Here is a 15,563-nt window from a genome sequence, read left to right on the forward strand (position 1 = left end):
AGATGGCATTAGTCCTGACCTGACTCAAACAGGAGCCACCAAATGGTGGGGTGCCTCTCCTAGATCAAATCAGAATTCAGGAACCAAAGCCATCCCAGATGAGCCCCCAGTTATAATAAATGGCTAAGTCCCAAATAGGATTGCAATTAAAGTTTACAATTTATTAAACAAATAGAGGTAAGCAAACAGCGCTGGGTGCTATTATGACTATTGCATGGGACACTATGCAAGTCTCTGATATCTGGCCAAGAGATTAAGGAGAAGGGAAAAAGCTGAAGGACGACTAAAAGGCAAAACTTGCATGGGATGCTGCACAAGTCTCTGACATACAGCCAAGTTAGACAAAGGAGAAGGACAAGAAAAAAGCCTGGGAGGAAGACTACGAGCCTTCAGCACGAGAGACCCCCAGAGGGACCACCAGACACTGATATGCATGCGCCAGTGGGAAGGTTTGGATTCTGGGAACTAATTATAATAACCCTGCCTTTTCCAAAAAGTGGTGTGGAATATGTATTAGCCTAGGAGCATAAAAACCATCCACCTGATGTAACTGGTGTGCGTCTTGGTGGAGCAGAGACTCCCAGCACACCCCTTTGTTCTCTTATCCCCTAGACCTGAGTTTCAAGGTTTACCCTTCAAACCTTCAAACCCTCTATTGACATGAACTGCTAGACCATTCCTTTGCAAGATACAAGAACTATATACGTTAACCACTCTGTTTTCCTTAGACTTGTGGTTATACAAGGGTATGTAAGACAGAAGGTCACATTTCATCATATCATGCGGCCTTAGCATTGTTCCATATTGATACGAATCAGATGAACACATTTCACAGTGGGAAATATGATGCATGGAAAAGGACTGAAGAAACAGTTTATTTAGTCTAGAGCAGAGACTTTTTGATCTGTGGTCTGTTGTCTTCTGGCCTATTTTTAAAGGGTCTGGGAGAGGTGGCTAAGAAAAGCACATTTCTATGTGCTATAGAGCTGTCTGCAGATATAACGTCTCCAAAAAGGTCTGTGCTTGCAGGAGAACTTATTTAGGGTCCAACACTGAAGTGAGAGACAGCAAACTATTGTGGTTGCAGAGAAGACTGAAAGGGGCCCAGTGCCAGTTTTTGAATGTGTGAATTGTGATTGAAGGAAGAAGTTCTCTCAGTTGGAGGTGCAGAAAGTTAAGAGGATGCATTGCAGCAATGGAGATGTAGGGAGCAAAATCTTAAGGACAGTAGGATTGTGAAGTGCTTGAATGCATCATCTGGGCAGACTGAAGATTCCCGGTATGGGAATCTGAAATAACAGGATAGATAAACATCTGTCTGTAGTCACAAGGATAGAGCTGACCCCACCTTGCACCCCAATCCTCTGTTTTTATAAGTAGTGCTAATTTATGGTCTCTGATATTCAATATATTCATAAACACTCTTGAGAAGGAAGTAAGCAATGATCCAGTTGTCACTTAACTGCTTACTTCCTTTTCTGGATTAGCAAAAGTATATTAAGCAACACTAATCCAACCCCTAGTATTGACTAATTGCTAGGCAGATCTCCCCAAATCTATTTTTCTATAATTCTGCATCACAAGACTGGCATATTGGTTCTGAGAAAATCTGGCTTCAGAAAATCTTTTTTACAGTCTCAGATCCGAGGCTAACTTGTCACCGTGCTGACAAACAAACATTTTGAACGTCATCCACCTCTCTGATCCATGCTGTTTTGAATCTTACCTGGTAGATGTCAGACAGAATGTGATTCCAAGAAGGGCAGGCAGAAACCTTGGCTGTGATGCTTCTGCTGTTGCTTGCCAAAGACAAGTTCCATGGAAAAAGAAAAACACTTGATGTGGCTTGAAGAAAGCAAAAGATGTAGTTATTCACAGTATCTGTATTTTCTAGTGAGGAGAGTTATTTGAAAGCCAGTAAAAGACTTTTTGTTCATATAGCTTTGTTACAAAGGTAGCACCTCTTGCAAAAGACTTTACCAAGAGGCAGGAGAAAGAGTAGAACTGATGGATCTGGCAGGTGGCTTGAGGACAGTATTGAATGGGGATGAGACAGGTGAGGTGAGACACTTGTACTTCACAAGGGCAGATTAAAGACCTCTGTAATTGCAGCGCAAGGGCGGGAGCCTGCTTTTTTTGCTCTTTTGATTCTATCCCAGTTCCATTTACTGCAGCTCCTTTGGAGTTTTAAAAGTTTCTTGTCTCTCCAGTCCTTGACTGCTGTGTCTGAAAGGCTTTGAGAAGCTGAAGCACAATTTAGAAGTGGGGTAGTCATTATGTCTCCAGCATGCAGTAACTTACTGCCCTCCATTAACTTCACAGCACTGGTGCAAGTAGATCTCACCTCAATGTGGACACCACCCAAGGCACTTCCACGTGCTGTTTTTTCTTAACACTCTCCTTTCTGATTCATGGAGATGGGATTTCCACTCCAGAAGGTTTCATGGGTATCTGCCCAAGACTTACAGGGCACATGATCAAAGGTAAAGTTATTTTGTAGGGTGATTTATTGTTAAAGTAGACAGAAAGCAAACAGTGTTTCCTACTAGCTGCAATCTCTTTGGAATGACTCTCTGCAGAAAGGCTCTGCAGGGATTATAGCTCTGAGCTGGTTCACCTTTTTGCCCAAATTAGTAGAAGAGCTGCTGCGTGGTGTCATCAGAAGCTATGAGGGTTCACAGATGTCGTGGTTCCGCTCGAGTGGGCAGCCGAGCTCCACCACAGCTGCTCTCTCACTCCCCGTCCTCAAAGAGGAATGGGGAGAAAATATGTGAAAAGGGCTCAAAGGTTGAGATAAGGACGAGAAAATCATGCAGTGTCGTGGTTTAACCCGGCCGGCAGCTAAACACTACGCAGCTGTTCGCTCACCCTCCCCCCTCCCTCTCTGGGACGGGGGAGAGAAATGGAAAGTGAAGCCCGTGAGTTGAGATAAAGACAGTTTAATAAGACAGGAAAATAATAATAACAAAATAATAATAATAATAATAATGATACAATGGTGATAATAGGAAAGTAATAATAATATGTACAAACAAGTGATGCACAATGCAATTGCTCACCACCCGCTGACCGATGCCCAGCCTAACCCCGAGCAGTCCGGCCCCCTCCCCCCGGCTAGCCACCCCTATATATTGTTTAGCATGACGTCAGATGGTATGGAATACCACTTTGGCTAGTTTGGGTCACCTGTCCTGGGTCTGTCCCCTCCCAGCTCTTACTGCACCCCCAGCCTGCCTGTTGGCAGGACAGAGCAAGAAGCTGAGATGTCCTTGGCTTGGTATAAGCACTGCTCTGCAACTATTAAAACATCGGGGTGTTATCAGCACTCTTCTCATCCTAAGCCAAAACACAGCATTCCACCAGCTACTAGGAAGAAAATTAACTCTGTTCTAACTGAAACCAGGACATCTATCCACCCCTTATTCCATACCATTTATGTCATGCTCAGGTTACACTCTTTTCTATACATTCTAATTAGTCATCATTTTCATGTAGGGTATATAGTAGTCATGGTAGTGATAACATACAGTATTATATAGTAATTAACATGGTACAATTCAATTCATGGGCTATTCTCACCCAGTATTAAATCTCCTTGAGGTACACACCGGACCTCTCCGTTCTTTTGCATCACCCACCAAGTATATCCAGGTCCCTGAGCGAAAACAGTTCCACGAATAGTTTTGCCTTTTCCTGAGGCAGGAGTAGCCCAGACTGCTTTACCCAGCATATTTCTTACATGCACTACAGGAACTTTATCCCCTTCTACAGTACGTAACAAGTTTGATTGGGCAGGACCAGCTCGGTTGGCAGATCCCCTAGTATTGACTAACCAGGTGGCCTTTGCGTATCCCAATTTTTGAATGTCCCAGCGCCCATTGCTTTCAATGTAGTCTTTAACAGTCCATTGTATCGTTCAACTTTCCCGGAGGCTGGTGCATGATAGGGGATGTGATACACCCACTCAATACCATGTTCTTTGGCCCAAGTGTCTATAAGGTTGTTTCGGAAATGAGTTCCATTGTCTGACTCTGTTCTTTCTGGGGTGCCATGTCGCCATAGGACTTGCTTTTCAAGGCCCAGGATAGTGTTCCGGGCGGTGGCATGAGGCACAGGATATGTTTCCAGCCATCCGGTGGTTGCTTCCACCATTGTAAGTACGTGGCGCTTGCCATTGCGAGTTTGAGGGAGTGTGATGTAATCAATCTGCCAGGCCTCTCCATATTTATATTTCAGCCATCGTCCTCCATACCAAAGAGGCTTTGACCGTTTGGCTTGCTTGATTGCAGCACGTTTCACAGTCATGAATAACCTGTGCTATAGCGTCCATGGTCAGGTCCACCCCTCGATCACGAGCCCATCTGTATGTCGCATCTCTGCCTTGATGGCCTGAGGTGTCATGGGCCCATCGGGCTATAAATAATTCACCTTTATGTTGCCAGTCCAGGTCCACCTGAGCCACTTCAATCTTAGCAGCCTGATCCACCTGCTGGTTGTTTTGATGTTCTTCAGTAGCCCGATTCTTGGGCACATGAGCATCTATGTGGCGTACTTTTACAACCAGGTTCCCTACCCGAGCAGCAATATCTTGCCACAATGCAGCAGCCCAGATGGGTTTGCCCCTGCGCTGCCAGTTGTTTTGCTTCCATTGCTGTAACCACCCCCACAGGGCATTTGCTACCATCCATGAATCGGTGTAGAGATAGAGAACTGGCCATTTTTCTCGTTCAGCAATGTCTAAAGCCAGCTGAATGGCCTTTACTTCTGCAAACTGACTCGATTCACCTTCTCCCTCAGCAGCTTCTGCAACTTGTCGTGTAGGACTCCATACAGCAGCCTTCCATCTCCGATGCTTCCCCACAATACGACAGGACCCATCAGTGAACAGGGCATATTTCTTCTCATTCTCTGGTAACTGGTTGTACAGTGGGGCTTCTTCAGCACGACCCACCTCCTCCTCTGATGATATCCCAAAGTATTTGCCTTCTGGCCAGTCCATAATCACTTCCAATATTCCTGGGCGACTGGGGTTTCCTATTTGAGCCCACTGAGTAATCAGTGCAACCCACTTGCTCCATGTAGCATCAGTTGCATGATGTTCAGAGGAGACCCTTCCTTTGAACATATTAGGGAATCAGAGATGGAAATTGACTGGTGGAGGTGCACTCTACCCTCTCTGAGGCAGGCTCACGAGCCTGCCACTGCACAGGCGTCTCCTGTTATGCAGAAGACGGAGGTTCCCTCCTCCTGCCAGGCAGCGGGAGGAGACCTAGATCAAGGGGGGGAATGGAGGCAGGTGCCTATTCGGGGTGGTAGGCGAGCCCTCTCTCTGCCCACCTCACCTTCTCATCTACCCTTAAATAATCGATATGAAGGACTAGAACAAGACAATCTGAATGACAAAGTAGATAAAAACCCGTCCCAGTTGGAGGGGGCGCCTAAGACAAGGCGACTTACACATCGCATTGCCACATCATCCTTCAAAAAAGAAAGAAGGGCCATTGTTATGGGGGGCTCCCTTCTGAAAGGGACAGAGGGACTGATATGCCGACCGGACCCAACCCGCAGAGAAGTCTGTTGCCTCCCTGGGGCTCGAGTGAGAGACTTTGCCAAGAAAGTCAAGCGCCTGGTACGGCCCACTGACTACTACCCGCTACTGGTCTTTCAGGCTGGTAGCGATGAAGTAGCAACGAGAAGTCCGAAGGCGATCAAAAGAGACTTTAGGGATTTGGGGCGACTACTTAGAGGATCAGGGGCGCAGGTTGTGTTTGCCTCTGTCCTTCCGATAGGGGGGATCGAAGCTGAAAGGCGTGCTGTTCACATAAACTCGTGGCTTCGAGACTGGTGTGACCGGCAGAACTTTGGGTTCTTTGATCACGGGAAGGTCTATGCTACACCGGGCCTGATGGCACCGGATGGGATGCGCCTCTCTCGGAGAGGGGTAAGGATCTTTGGTCAGGAGTTGGCAGGGCTGATAGATAGGGCTTTAAACTAGAGTCGAAGGGGGAAGGGGCTAAAACCAGGCACGCCGGTGAAGACCTAAGGGATGGTATGCTAGAATCAGAGGGGCTGTGTGCCAGTGAGGTCCTTCAGTCAGATCCACAAGGTGCTGAGTGTAAGGAGACGCACTTGAAGTGCTTCTACACGAACGCACGCAGTATGAGGAATAAAATGGATGAGCTAGAAGTCCTGGCCCAGTCCCGCAACTGCGACATCATCGGCATAAGTGAAACCTGGTGGGATGAGTCCTGTGACTGGGGTGTTGCGATAGATGGTTACAGGCTCTTCAGGAGGGACAGGCAGGGTAGGCGAGGTGGAGGGGTGGCGATGTATGTGAAGCAGGGGCTGGACTGTGTGGAACTTCAGGTCGGCGATGGCAAAGTTGAGAGCCTCTGGGTAAGGATCAAGGGACGAACGAATAAAGGGGATGTCGTTGTGGGAGTCTATTACAGACTGCCTGGCCAGGATGATAGCGCCGATAAATTATTCTTTACAGAACTAAGAAAGGCCTCGAGATTAACTCCCCTTGTCCTTATGGGGGACTTCAACTTGCCGGACGTTAACTGGGAGTGCCACACGGCTGACACGAGCAAGTCCAGGAGGTTCATGAAGCACCTAGATGATAACTTCTTGGTGCAGGTGCTAACGGAGCCAACTAGGAAAGGAGCCCTCCTAGACCTGTTGCTGGAAAACAGAGAGGGTCTGGTGGGAGATGTGGTGATTGGTGGCCGCCTTGGTCATAGCGACCATGAAGTGGTTGAGTTCAAAATTTACGGTGACAGAAGGAAAAGTGCCACCAAAACCTCATCCCTAGATATGGGGAAAGCGGACTTCAGGCTGCTCAGGGAACTAGTCAGCAAGGTCCCCTAGGAAACTGCTCTTGAAGGCCTCGATGTCCACCAGTGCTGGTCATTCTTTAAGCGATACCTCCTAGAAGCACAAGATCAGGCAATTCCTAAATATCGCAAGTCAGGCAGGCGGGGCAGGAGGCCGGCGTGGCTGACCAGGAACATTCTAATGGAGATTAGGCGGAGAGTGTTTCGCTACTGGAAGGAGGGCCAGGTGTCATGGAAAGAATACAGGGATGCTGTTCGTGTTTGTAGGGAGAAAATTCGTGTGGCCGAAGCTCAACTAGAGTTGAGGCTGGCTGTGTCTGTGAGAGAAAATAAAAAGGGTTTTTTTAGATATGTGAATGGAAAAAGGAGAACTAAAGAATACATAGGGCCGCTCCTTGATAGGGAAGGTCTCCTCACAGACAATGACATAGACAAAGCAGAGACGCTTAACGCCTTCTTTGCCTCTGTCTTCAATGCCGATGATGGGCTTCGGGACCCAGGGTGCCCTGAGCTGGAGGACCGGGACGGTGGGGATGACAAACTCCCAACCGACCCTGAACGTGTGCGGGATTTGCTACTCCACCTGGATCCCTACAAGTCCATGGGTCCGGATGGGATTCATCCCCGGGTGCTGAAAGAGCTGGCGGACGTCATCGCGGAACCTCTCTCAATTATTTTTCAATGATCCTGGGAATTTGGAGAGGTCCCGGTAGACTGGAAGCTGGCAAATGTTGTGCCGATTTTCAAGAAGGGTCAGAAAGAAGACCCTAGCAATTACAGGCCTGTCAGTCTCACGTCAGTGCCTGGTAAAATCATGGAGAAGATGGTTCTTGAACTTATTGAGGCGCACCTGGGGGACAAAGCAGTCATTGGTCCCAGCCAGCATGGGTTTGTGAAGGGTAGGTCCTGCCTAACTAACCTGATTTCCTTTTATGATAAGATCACCCGTATGGTGGACCAAGGGAAACCAGCTGATGTGATTTTTTTGGACTTCAGCAAGGCTTTTGACACGGTTTCCCATAGGATCCTACTGGACAAAATGTCCACCATACAGCTAAATAAAAACATCATACGATGGGTGAGCAATTGGCTAACAGGCAGGGCCCAAAGGGTTATGGTAAATGGGGCTGCGTCAGGCTGGCGGGCGGTCACCAGTGGGGTCCCTCAAGGCTCCATTTTAGGGCCGGTACTTTTCAATATTTTTATAAACGATCTGGATGTAGGAATAGAAGGTATTTTGAGCAAGTTTGCTGATGACACCAAACTTGGAGGAGTTGTGGACTCGAATGAGGGTGGAAAGGCCTTGCAGAGGGATCTGGATAGGTTGGAGAGCTGGGCGATCACCAACCGCATGAAGTTCAATAAGAGCAAGTGCCGGGTCCTGCACCTGGGACGGGGAAACCCTGGCTGCACGTACAGACTGGGCGATGAGACGCTGGAGAGCAGCCTAGAAGAGAGGGATCTGGGGGTCGTGGTAGACAGCAAGTTGAATATGAGCCAGCAGTGTGCCCTGGCAGCCAGGAGGGCCAACCGTGTCCTGGGGTGCATCAAGCACGGCATCGCTAGTAGGTCAAGGGAGGTGATTGTCCCGCTCTACTCTGCACTGGTGCGGCCTCACCTCGAGTACTGTGTGCAGTTCTGGGCACCACAGTATAAAAAGGACATGAAACTGTTCGAGAGTGTCCAGAGGAGGGCTACGAAGATGGTGAAAGGCCTGGAGGGGAAGACGTACAAAGAACGGCTGAGGTCACTGGGCCTGTTCAGCCTGGAGAAGAGGAGGCTTAGGGGAGATCTCATCACAGTCTACAACTTCCTCGTAAGGGGGTGTCAAGAGGCAGGAGACCTTTTCTCCATTAACACCAGTGACAGGACCCGCGGGAACGGGGTTAAGCTGAGGCAGGGGAAATTTAGGCTTGACATCAGGAGGGGGTTCTTCACAGAGAGGGTGGTTGCACACTGGAACAGGCTTCCCAGGGAAGTGGTCACTGCAACGAGCCTGTCTGAATTTAAGAAGAGATTGGACTGTGTACTTAGTCACATGGTCTGAACTTTTGGGTAGACCTGTGCGGTGTCAAGAGTTGGACTTGATGATCCTTAAGGGTCCCTTCCAACTCAGGATATTCTGATTCTATGATTCTATGATCCAGCCTAGTACCGGCAATCGGGGTGCTAGGAGGAGCTGTGCTTCAGTACCGACCACCTCCGAAGCAGATCGAAATCCTTCATATGCTGCCAATATCTCCTTTTCAGTTGGAGTATAGCGGGCCTCAGATCCTCTGTATCCCCGACTCCAAAACCCCAGGGGCCGACCTCGAGTTTCCCCAGGTTCTTTCTGCCAGAGGCTCCAGGTGGGGCCGTTCTCCCCGGCTGCAGTGTAGAGCACATTCTTTACATCTGGTCCTGTTCAAACTGGCCCAAGGGCTACTGCATGAAATATTTCCTGCTTGATTTGTTCAAAGGCTTGTCGTTGCTCAGGGCCCCATTCAAACTCATTCTTCTTACGGGTTACTTGGTAGAGCGGGTTTACAATCAGACTGTAATTTGGGATGTGCATTCTCCAAAACCCCACAACACCTAGGAAAGTCTGTGTTTCTTTTTTGTTAGTTGGTGGAGACATAGCTGTTATTTTGTTGATCACATCCATTGGGATTTGACGACGTCCATCTTGCCATTTTATTCCTAAAAACTGGATCTCTCGTGCAGGTCCTCTGACTTAATTTTTTTTTTTTATGGCAAAACCGGCTTTCAGAAGGATTTGGACTATTTTCTTCCCTTTCTCGAAAACTTCCTCTGCTGTGTCACCCCACACAATAATGTCATCGGTGTATTGCAGGTGTTCAGTTGCCGCCGGTGCACAGTTGTGGTAGCGATTGGCACTTGCTGTTCTTCGACCCTCAGCAACCCCACAACAGAGGGGTCCTCTGAGAGACCAGGCAAGGTAGATAATTGTTTAATGCCCTCTGTCTCTAAGGCAGCTATACCAAAAGCCCACCGGAACCCTTTTGGGTCCTTGCAATATCCTCTTCTAAGATAGTCTATGCCAAGGATACATGGAGCATACGGGCCAGTCACAATGCGGTGCTTTTCCCACTCATTCCCAGTCAGACTCACTTCAGCCTCCAATACAGTCAACTGCTGAGATCCCCCTGTCACTCCACAAATACAGATGGGCTCTGGCCCTTTATAGCTCAATGGCATTACAGTACATTGTGCACTGGTGTCTACTAAAGCCTTATACTTCTGTGCGTCTGACGTGCCAGGCCATCGAATCCACACAGTCCAATAAACTCGATTGTCCCTTTCCTCCCCATGGCTGGAGGCAGGGCCCACCTAATCCTGGTCAGAATCTTCTTCGTTTCTGTGTTTGAAGGACTGTCTGCTGGAAGTTGGAGCAGCAAACTTTTCAGAGAATCCCTTTATCCTGATTGTTTTCTTTTGCAACTCACGTACCCGTGCCTCTAGGGTCGCGGTAGATTTTCCATCCCATTTTCTCATGTCCTCTCCATGGTCTCGTAAGTAAAACCACAGGGTGGCACGGGGTGAGTACCCACCATATCGTCTTCCTTGTGTGGATGAACGCCTACCCCTGATAGCTGAGACACTGCTTTGTACAGGTGCAGAGGAGAATAATCTCTCTTCAAGTTGGTGAACCTTTTCAGAAAGTTTCTCCCAAGTGTTCTCTTTTGGTCGGTGGACACTGGTTGGTTCAGGTGGGGAAGAAGATAGATTCTCTTTAAGTTGGTGGACCTCTTCAGAAAGTTTCTCCACAGCTGAGACGCAGGCCTGTAAGGAAGAAGAGAGACTTTCTTCGTACTGCCGGAGTTGTTTAGCCACTTCATCCACTGTGGGTTCCTCATCCTCTTTCCAGGCCATTATTGCCAATGAGCTGGCATATGATGATGGTGCACTCCGTACAAACTTCCGCCACATGGGTCGTGTACACCTGACTTCATCTGGATCTTTGGATGTTTGTCTGAGGTCTGGATCCTCATAAATCAGTTCCCGTACGGCTAATTCTCTCAGGTACTGGATTCCCTTCTCCATAGTGGTCCACTTGCCTGGTAGACATACAAGTTCTTCCTTGAAGGGATACCTTTCCCTCACAGCTGAGAGGAGACGCCTCCAGAGGCTGTGAGATTGTGCTCCATCTGCAATTGCTTTGTCAATGCCTGCGTCTCTAGCAAGGGATCCCAGCCGCCTGGCTTCCCTGCCCTCTAATTGCACACAATTGGCTCCAGTGTCCCAGCACCAGAGCAGCCAGGTGACAAGCTGCTCACCTATGCAATGACCAAAATCTTTTCGCACATCTCGTAGCTCACGCTCGTTTAGGCTTCGGGTAGTTACTGTTGATTTTTTGGCATCCTCATCTTCCTCCTCCTGAATCCCTGATGGCCCAGCGTCGTCGTCATCTCTATACCTAGATTTGGCAGAAGACTCTCTGCGTTCTAAACGACCTGAATCTCTATACCATTTTTTCACCTTCTCTACAGGGGCAGCTTGCACTGCTACAGCTCGTTTCTCTGACCTCATTATAGGATCTGCCACAGGGGTTGGAATACCCTCTGCAGGGTCAACTTGCACTGCTACAGCTCATTTCTCTGACCCAGCCACAGGAGCTGGAGCGGCTGCAGGAACCGGAGCTGGAGCGGCTGCAGGAACTGGAACTGGAGTGACTGCAGGAACTGGAACTGGAGCAGCTTCAGGAACTGGAACTGGAGCAGCTTCAGGAACTGGAACTGGAGCGGCTGCAGGAACTGGAACTGGAGCAGCTTCATGAACTGGAACTGGAGCGGCTGCAGGAGCTGGGACTGGAGTGGCTGCAGGAGCTGGAACTGGAGTGGCTGCAGGAGCTAGGACTGGAGCGGCTGCAGGAGCTGGGACTGGAGCGGCTGCAGGAGCTGGAACTGGAGCGGCTGCAGAGTCCACCGTAGGGGTCACAGTGGCCGTTGGATCTGTCACAGGACTTGGAGTGGCCGCAGGGTCTGTCACTAAGTTTATAGCAGTATCAATGGCAGCTCAATAGGCATGAGCCAGGCCCCAGCACATTACAATGATTTGTGTTACTTTGGAACTGCCAGAATCATGACACCTTTTTTTCAAGCATTCTGCCAGTTTTTGAGGATTTTGCAGTTGTTCAGGGGTGAATTTCCAAAACACTGGGGGTGCCAACTGCTCTAGATGCCTGCCCATATCCTCCCATACTCCCTGCCACCCACAACTATACTGCCTCCGAGCAGATCTCCGGATGAGCTTCCTAAGTAGTTGTTTAACTTTAAGCAGAATCTGAAGCACATTCAGGAGGCAGAACAACAAGACCATGCTGGTCTGAGTATCCCAGGGATATTCAATATCTTGGAGAGCTATTGTAACAAGCTCGGAAGATAAGAGGGTGGTGAAAGAGAAAGGGAGAGTGATCAAGGAGGATACGGGGGCGGTGAAGGAGAAAGGGAGAGTAATCAAGTAAGAAAAAATATCTTCCCCTTTCCCCTCCACGGATTGACTCCCTAATGGAAAAAAACAATAGGTATAATTGCTAATAGTTTCCAAGATACAGTTTCCAAAATACAGAGTCGATGATGTTACTGAGTACAAATACCAAGTTAGAGTCATGACCAGATATTTCATCGTCTCATAAGCCACTGTTACAACACACAGTACCATAATGATCTGAATCCAGTGCCCGGAGAGGATAAACAACATGACAGAGAGCACATACGGAAAATAATGTGCTATAATACTCAATTTGGAAAACAGGCGCAGCAGAGTTGAGATTAAAGCAATCAGCATTATGACAAGTGACTATTAAGCAGGTCTAATACTTACACCAATTTTAGTTTAACACACTCTGGTCAGATCTGCCGTTATCTCAACCTTTCGAGCCCCACTTTGGGCGCCAAAAAGACTGTCGTGGTTTAACCCGGCCGGCAGCTAAACACCACGCAGCCGTTCGCTCACCCTTCCCCCTCCCTCTCTGGGACGGGGGAGAGAGACGGAAAGTGAAGCCCGTGAGTTGAGATAAAGACAGTTTAATAAGACAGGAAAATAATAATAACAACAACAACAACAACAACAACAACAATAATAATAATAATAATAATACAGTTATGATAATAGTACTACTACTAATAATATGTACAAACAAGTGATGCACAATGCAATTGCTCACCACCTGCTGACCGATGCCCAGCCTAACCCTGAGCAGTCCGGCCCCCTCCCCCGGCTAGCCACCCCTATATATTGTTTAGCATGATGTCAGATGGTATGGAATACCCCTTTGGCTAGTTTGGGTCACCTGTCCTGGGTCTGTCCCCTCCCAGCTCTTACTGCACCCCCAGCCTGCCTGTTGGCAGGACAGAGCAAGAAGCTGAGATGTCCTTGGCTTGGTATAAGCACTGCTCTGCAACTATTAAAACATCGGGGTGTTATCAGCACTCTTCTCATCCTAAGCCAAAACATAGCATTCTACCAGCTACTAGGAAGAAAATTAACTCTGTTCTAACTGAAACCAGGGCATGCAGTAATTATTGTAACGGGCAAAACTGACTCGGCATAGGGAGATAGTAAGATTTATTGCTTATTACTAACAAGCTAGAGAAGTGAGAAACAAAGGAAAGAAACCAAAAGCACCTTCCCCCCCCCATCCACCCTCTTCCACCTCCTCCCCCCGAGTGGAGCAGGGGAACGGGGGAATGGGGGTTATGGTCAGTCTACAGCGCTTCTCTGCCGCTCCTTCTTGATCACTCTCGTCCCCTGTGCTGTGGGGTCCCACCCACGGGATACAGTCCTTGATGAGCTGATCCGATGTGGGCTTCCCACATGCAGCAGCTCTTCCAGAACAGCTTCAGATATGGGTCCGTACCACGGGGTCCATCCCTCAGGAGAAAACTGCTCCAACCTGGCTCCCCCATGGGCAGCAGCTTCTGCCAGGTCACCTGCTCCTGCGTGGTCTCCTCTCCACAGGCTACAGGTCCGGCCCAGAATCTGCTCCGGCAGGGGTCTTCCACAGGCGGCAGCCTCCGTCGGTGCAGGGCCACCTGCTCCACCGTGGTCTCCTCCACGGTCTGCAGCGTGGAACCCTGCTCCACCGTGGTACTCCATGGGCTGCAGGGGGACATCCTGCTTCACCATGGTCCTCACCACAGGCCGCAGGGTACTTCTGCTCCGGCACCTGGAGCACCTCTCCCCCTCCTTCTCCACTGCCCTTGGCACCTGCAAGGCCATTCCTCACTCCTCTCACTCTCCCGGCTGCTGTGTGGCGCAGCGTTTTTTTCCCTGTCTTAAATATGCTCTCACAGAGGCGCAAAACAACATCGCTTATTGGCTCAGCTCTTGAAAACAATGGGGCCCTTCCCAAACATGGGGCAGCTTCTAGATCCTTCTCACAGAAACCACCCCTATGGCTCCCTGCTACCAAAACCTTGCCACGTAAACCAACTACAACAGACAGCAGTAACATTTCCTTGTTGGAGAATCCTTGTGGGCATCTCAAGGATAACAAACTCTTAGGTTCAGTGGACAAGCACAAGTGCTATTAATAAATCCTATGAAATCAAAGAAGTTCTCTTTGCCTATTATTGAGAAAAAGTTATCTAAATTCTTCTCTTGTGATAACAAATCTCAGTAACCACCCAAAGCAGTCAAATCCTACTGGTTTTCTTTCTTATGGAAATTTTGTTTTTTTCACCTGTAGGAAAACATCCCAAACAATCAGGAATGTAACAAGGATATACTGAATTAGCTGGAATGTCTAAAAAACACATTAACATATAGAAAGGTGTCAGGATGATTCTTGGGCAGTGGCTTAAAAGCTTTGCCCCACCTATACTGCAGAAGTCTCCGATATGTCATTTTGCTGAGTCTGACAGTTGTGCTATGAGAAACTTTTATTTCTGTTGTTCCTCCTGCCAGTGTTGTTTGCAGAGGGTGTGATGAGCCCCTAGGGAGTGTGAGTGACCAGGAGTGTGGAGAACAGGATGGGCAGTCAGGGCGTGGCATATCAGTCAGGGCATGGTGCAGCAGTTCGCCTGGGCAGGGCGTGCTCAGACAGGGCAGAGCATCCTGTCCCACTCAGGAGAATAGCTCATCTACCGGCTGTCTACCTATGGCTAAACTGCCATGGTCTGCACTAGGCAGAAAGCTCTTTCTAGAAAGTCTGTGGCCACCCAGACTGACTGCCTGCTCAAAAATGTGGCAGTTCAGGTCTCTGGATGCAGGGAGTGCCTGAGCCTGTTGCTGCCATCTGAGCGTGGCAGAGACACCATGCGTGTGAGGTGTGAGCAGGTGGATGACCTGGTCAGTCTGGTGGCAGAGCTCAAGGAGGAGGTGGAAAGGTTAAGGCCCATCAGGGAGTGTGAGTGGGAGATAGACTGGTGGAGCAACTCCTTGCCAGGTCTGAAGGAAAGGCACTGGGGTGACACCTCAAACAGTGGTGGACCCTCTGCCCAGTTGCTGTTGAGCAGAGGGAGGGGACCTAGGAGATGAGGAGGAATAGAAACAGGCCCCTGCTTGGTGTCGCAGGCAACCCCACTCCCTACTGGCCCCACGTTCCCAGGTGCCCTTATACAATAGGTTTGAGGCCCTGGAGCTTGAGAGACTGGTGGGTGAGGATGAGGTCAAAAGTCCACCCAGGAGGATAACTAGGGTGAAGAAGTTGACTCCATACCTCAGGACTGCCTCCACTAAGAAAGAAAGAAGGGTAATCGTTGTAGGCGACTCCCTTCTCAGGGG

The 15,563-nt window shown here is 48.9% G+C and overlaps 1 long non-coding RNA gene across 1 annotated transcript in view; it reads left to right on the forward strand.

Annotated features, from left to right (window-relative positions):
• Nucleotides 1-448: 448 nt before the first annotated feature.
• The window catches only part of LOC311426429, a 183,992-nt gene continuing 168,877 nt past the window's right edge, over nucleotides 449-15,563 (forward strand). Inside the window, exon 1 of the long non-coding RNA XR_014686746.1 lies at nucleotides 449-496. This is a non-coding gene — a long non-coding RNA (uncharacterized lncRNA). The remainder of the gene's footprint in view (nucleotides 497-15,563) is intronic.

The sequence above is a fragment of the Aythya ferina genome, assembly GCF_964211825.1.
Source record: "Aythya ferina genome assembly, chromosome: W".
Classification (NCBI taxonomy): Eukaryota; Metazoa; Chordata; class Aves; order Anseriformes; family Anatidae; genus Aythya; species Aythya ferina.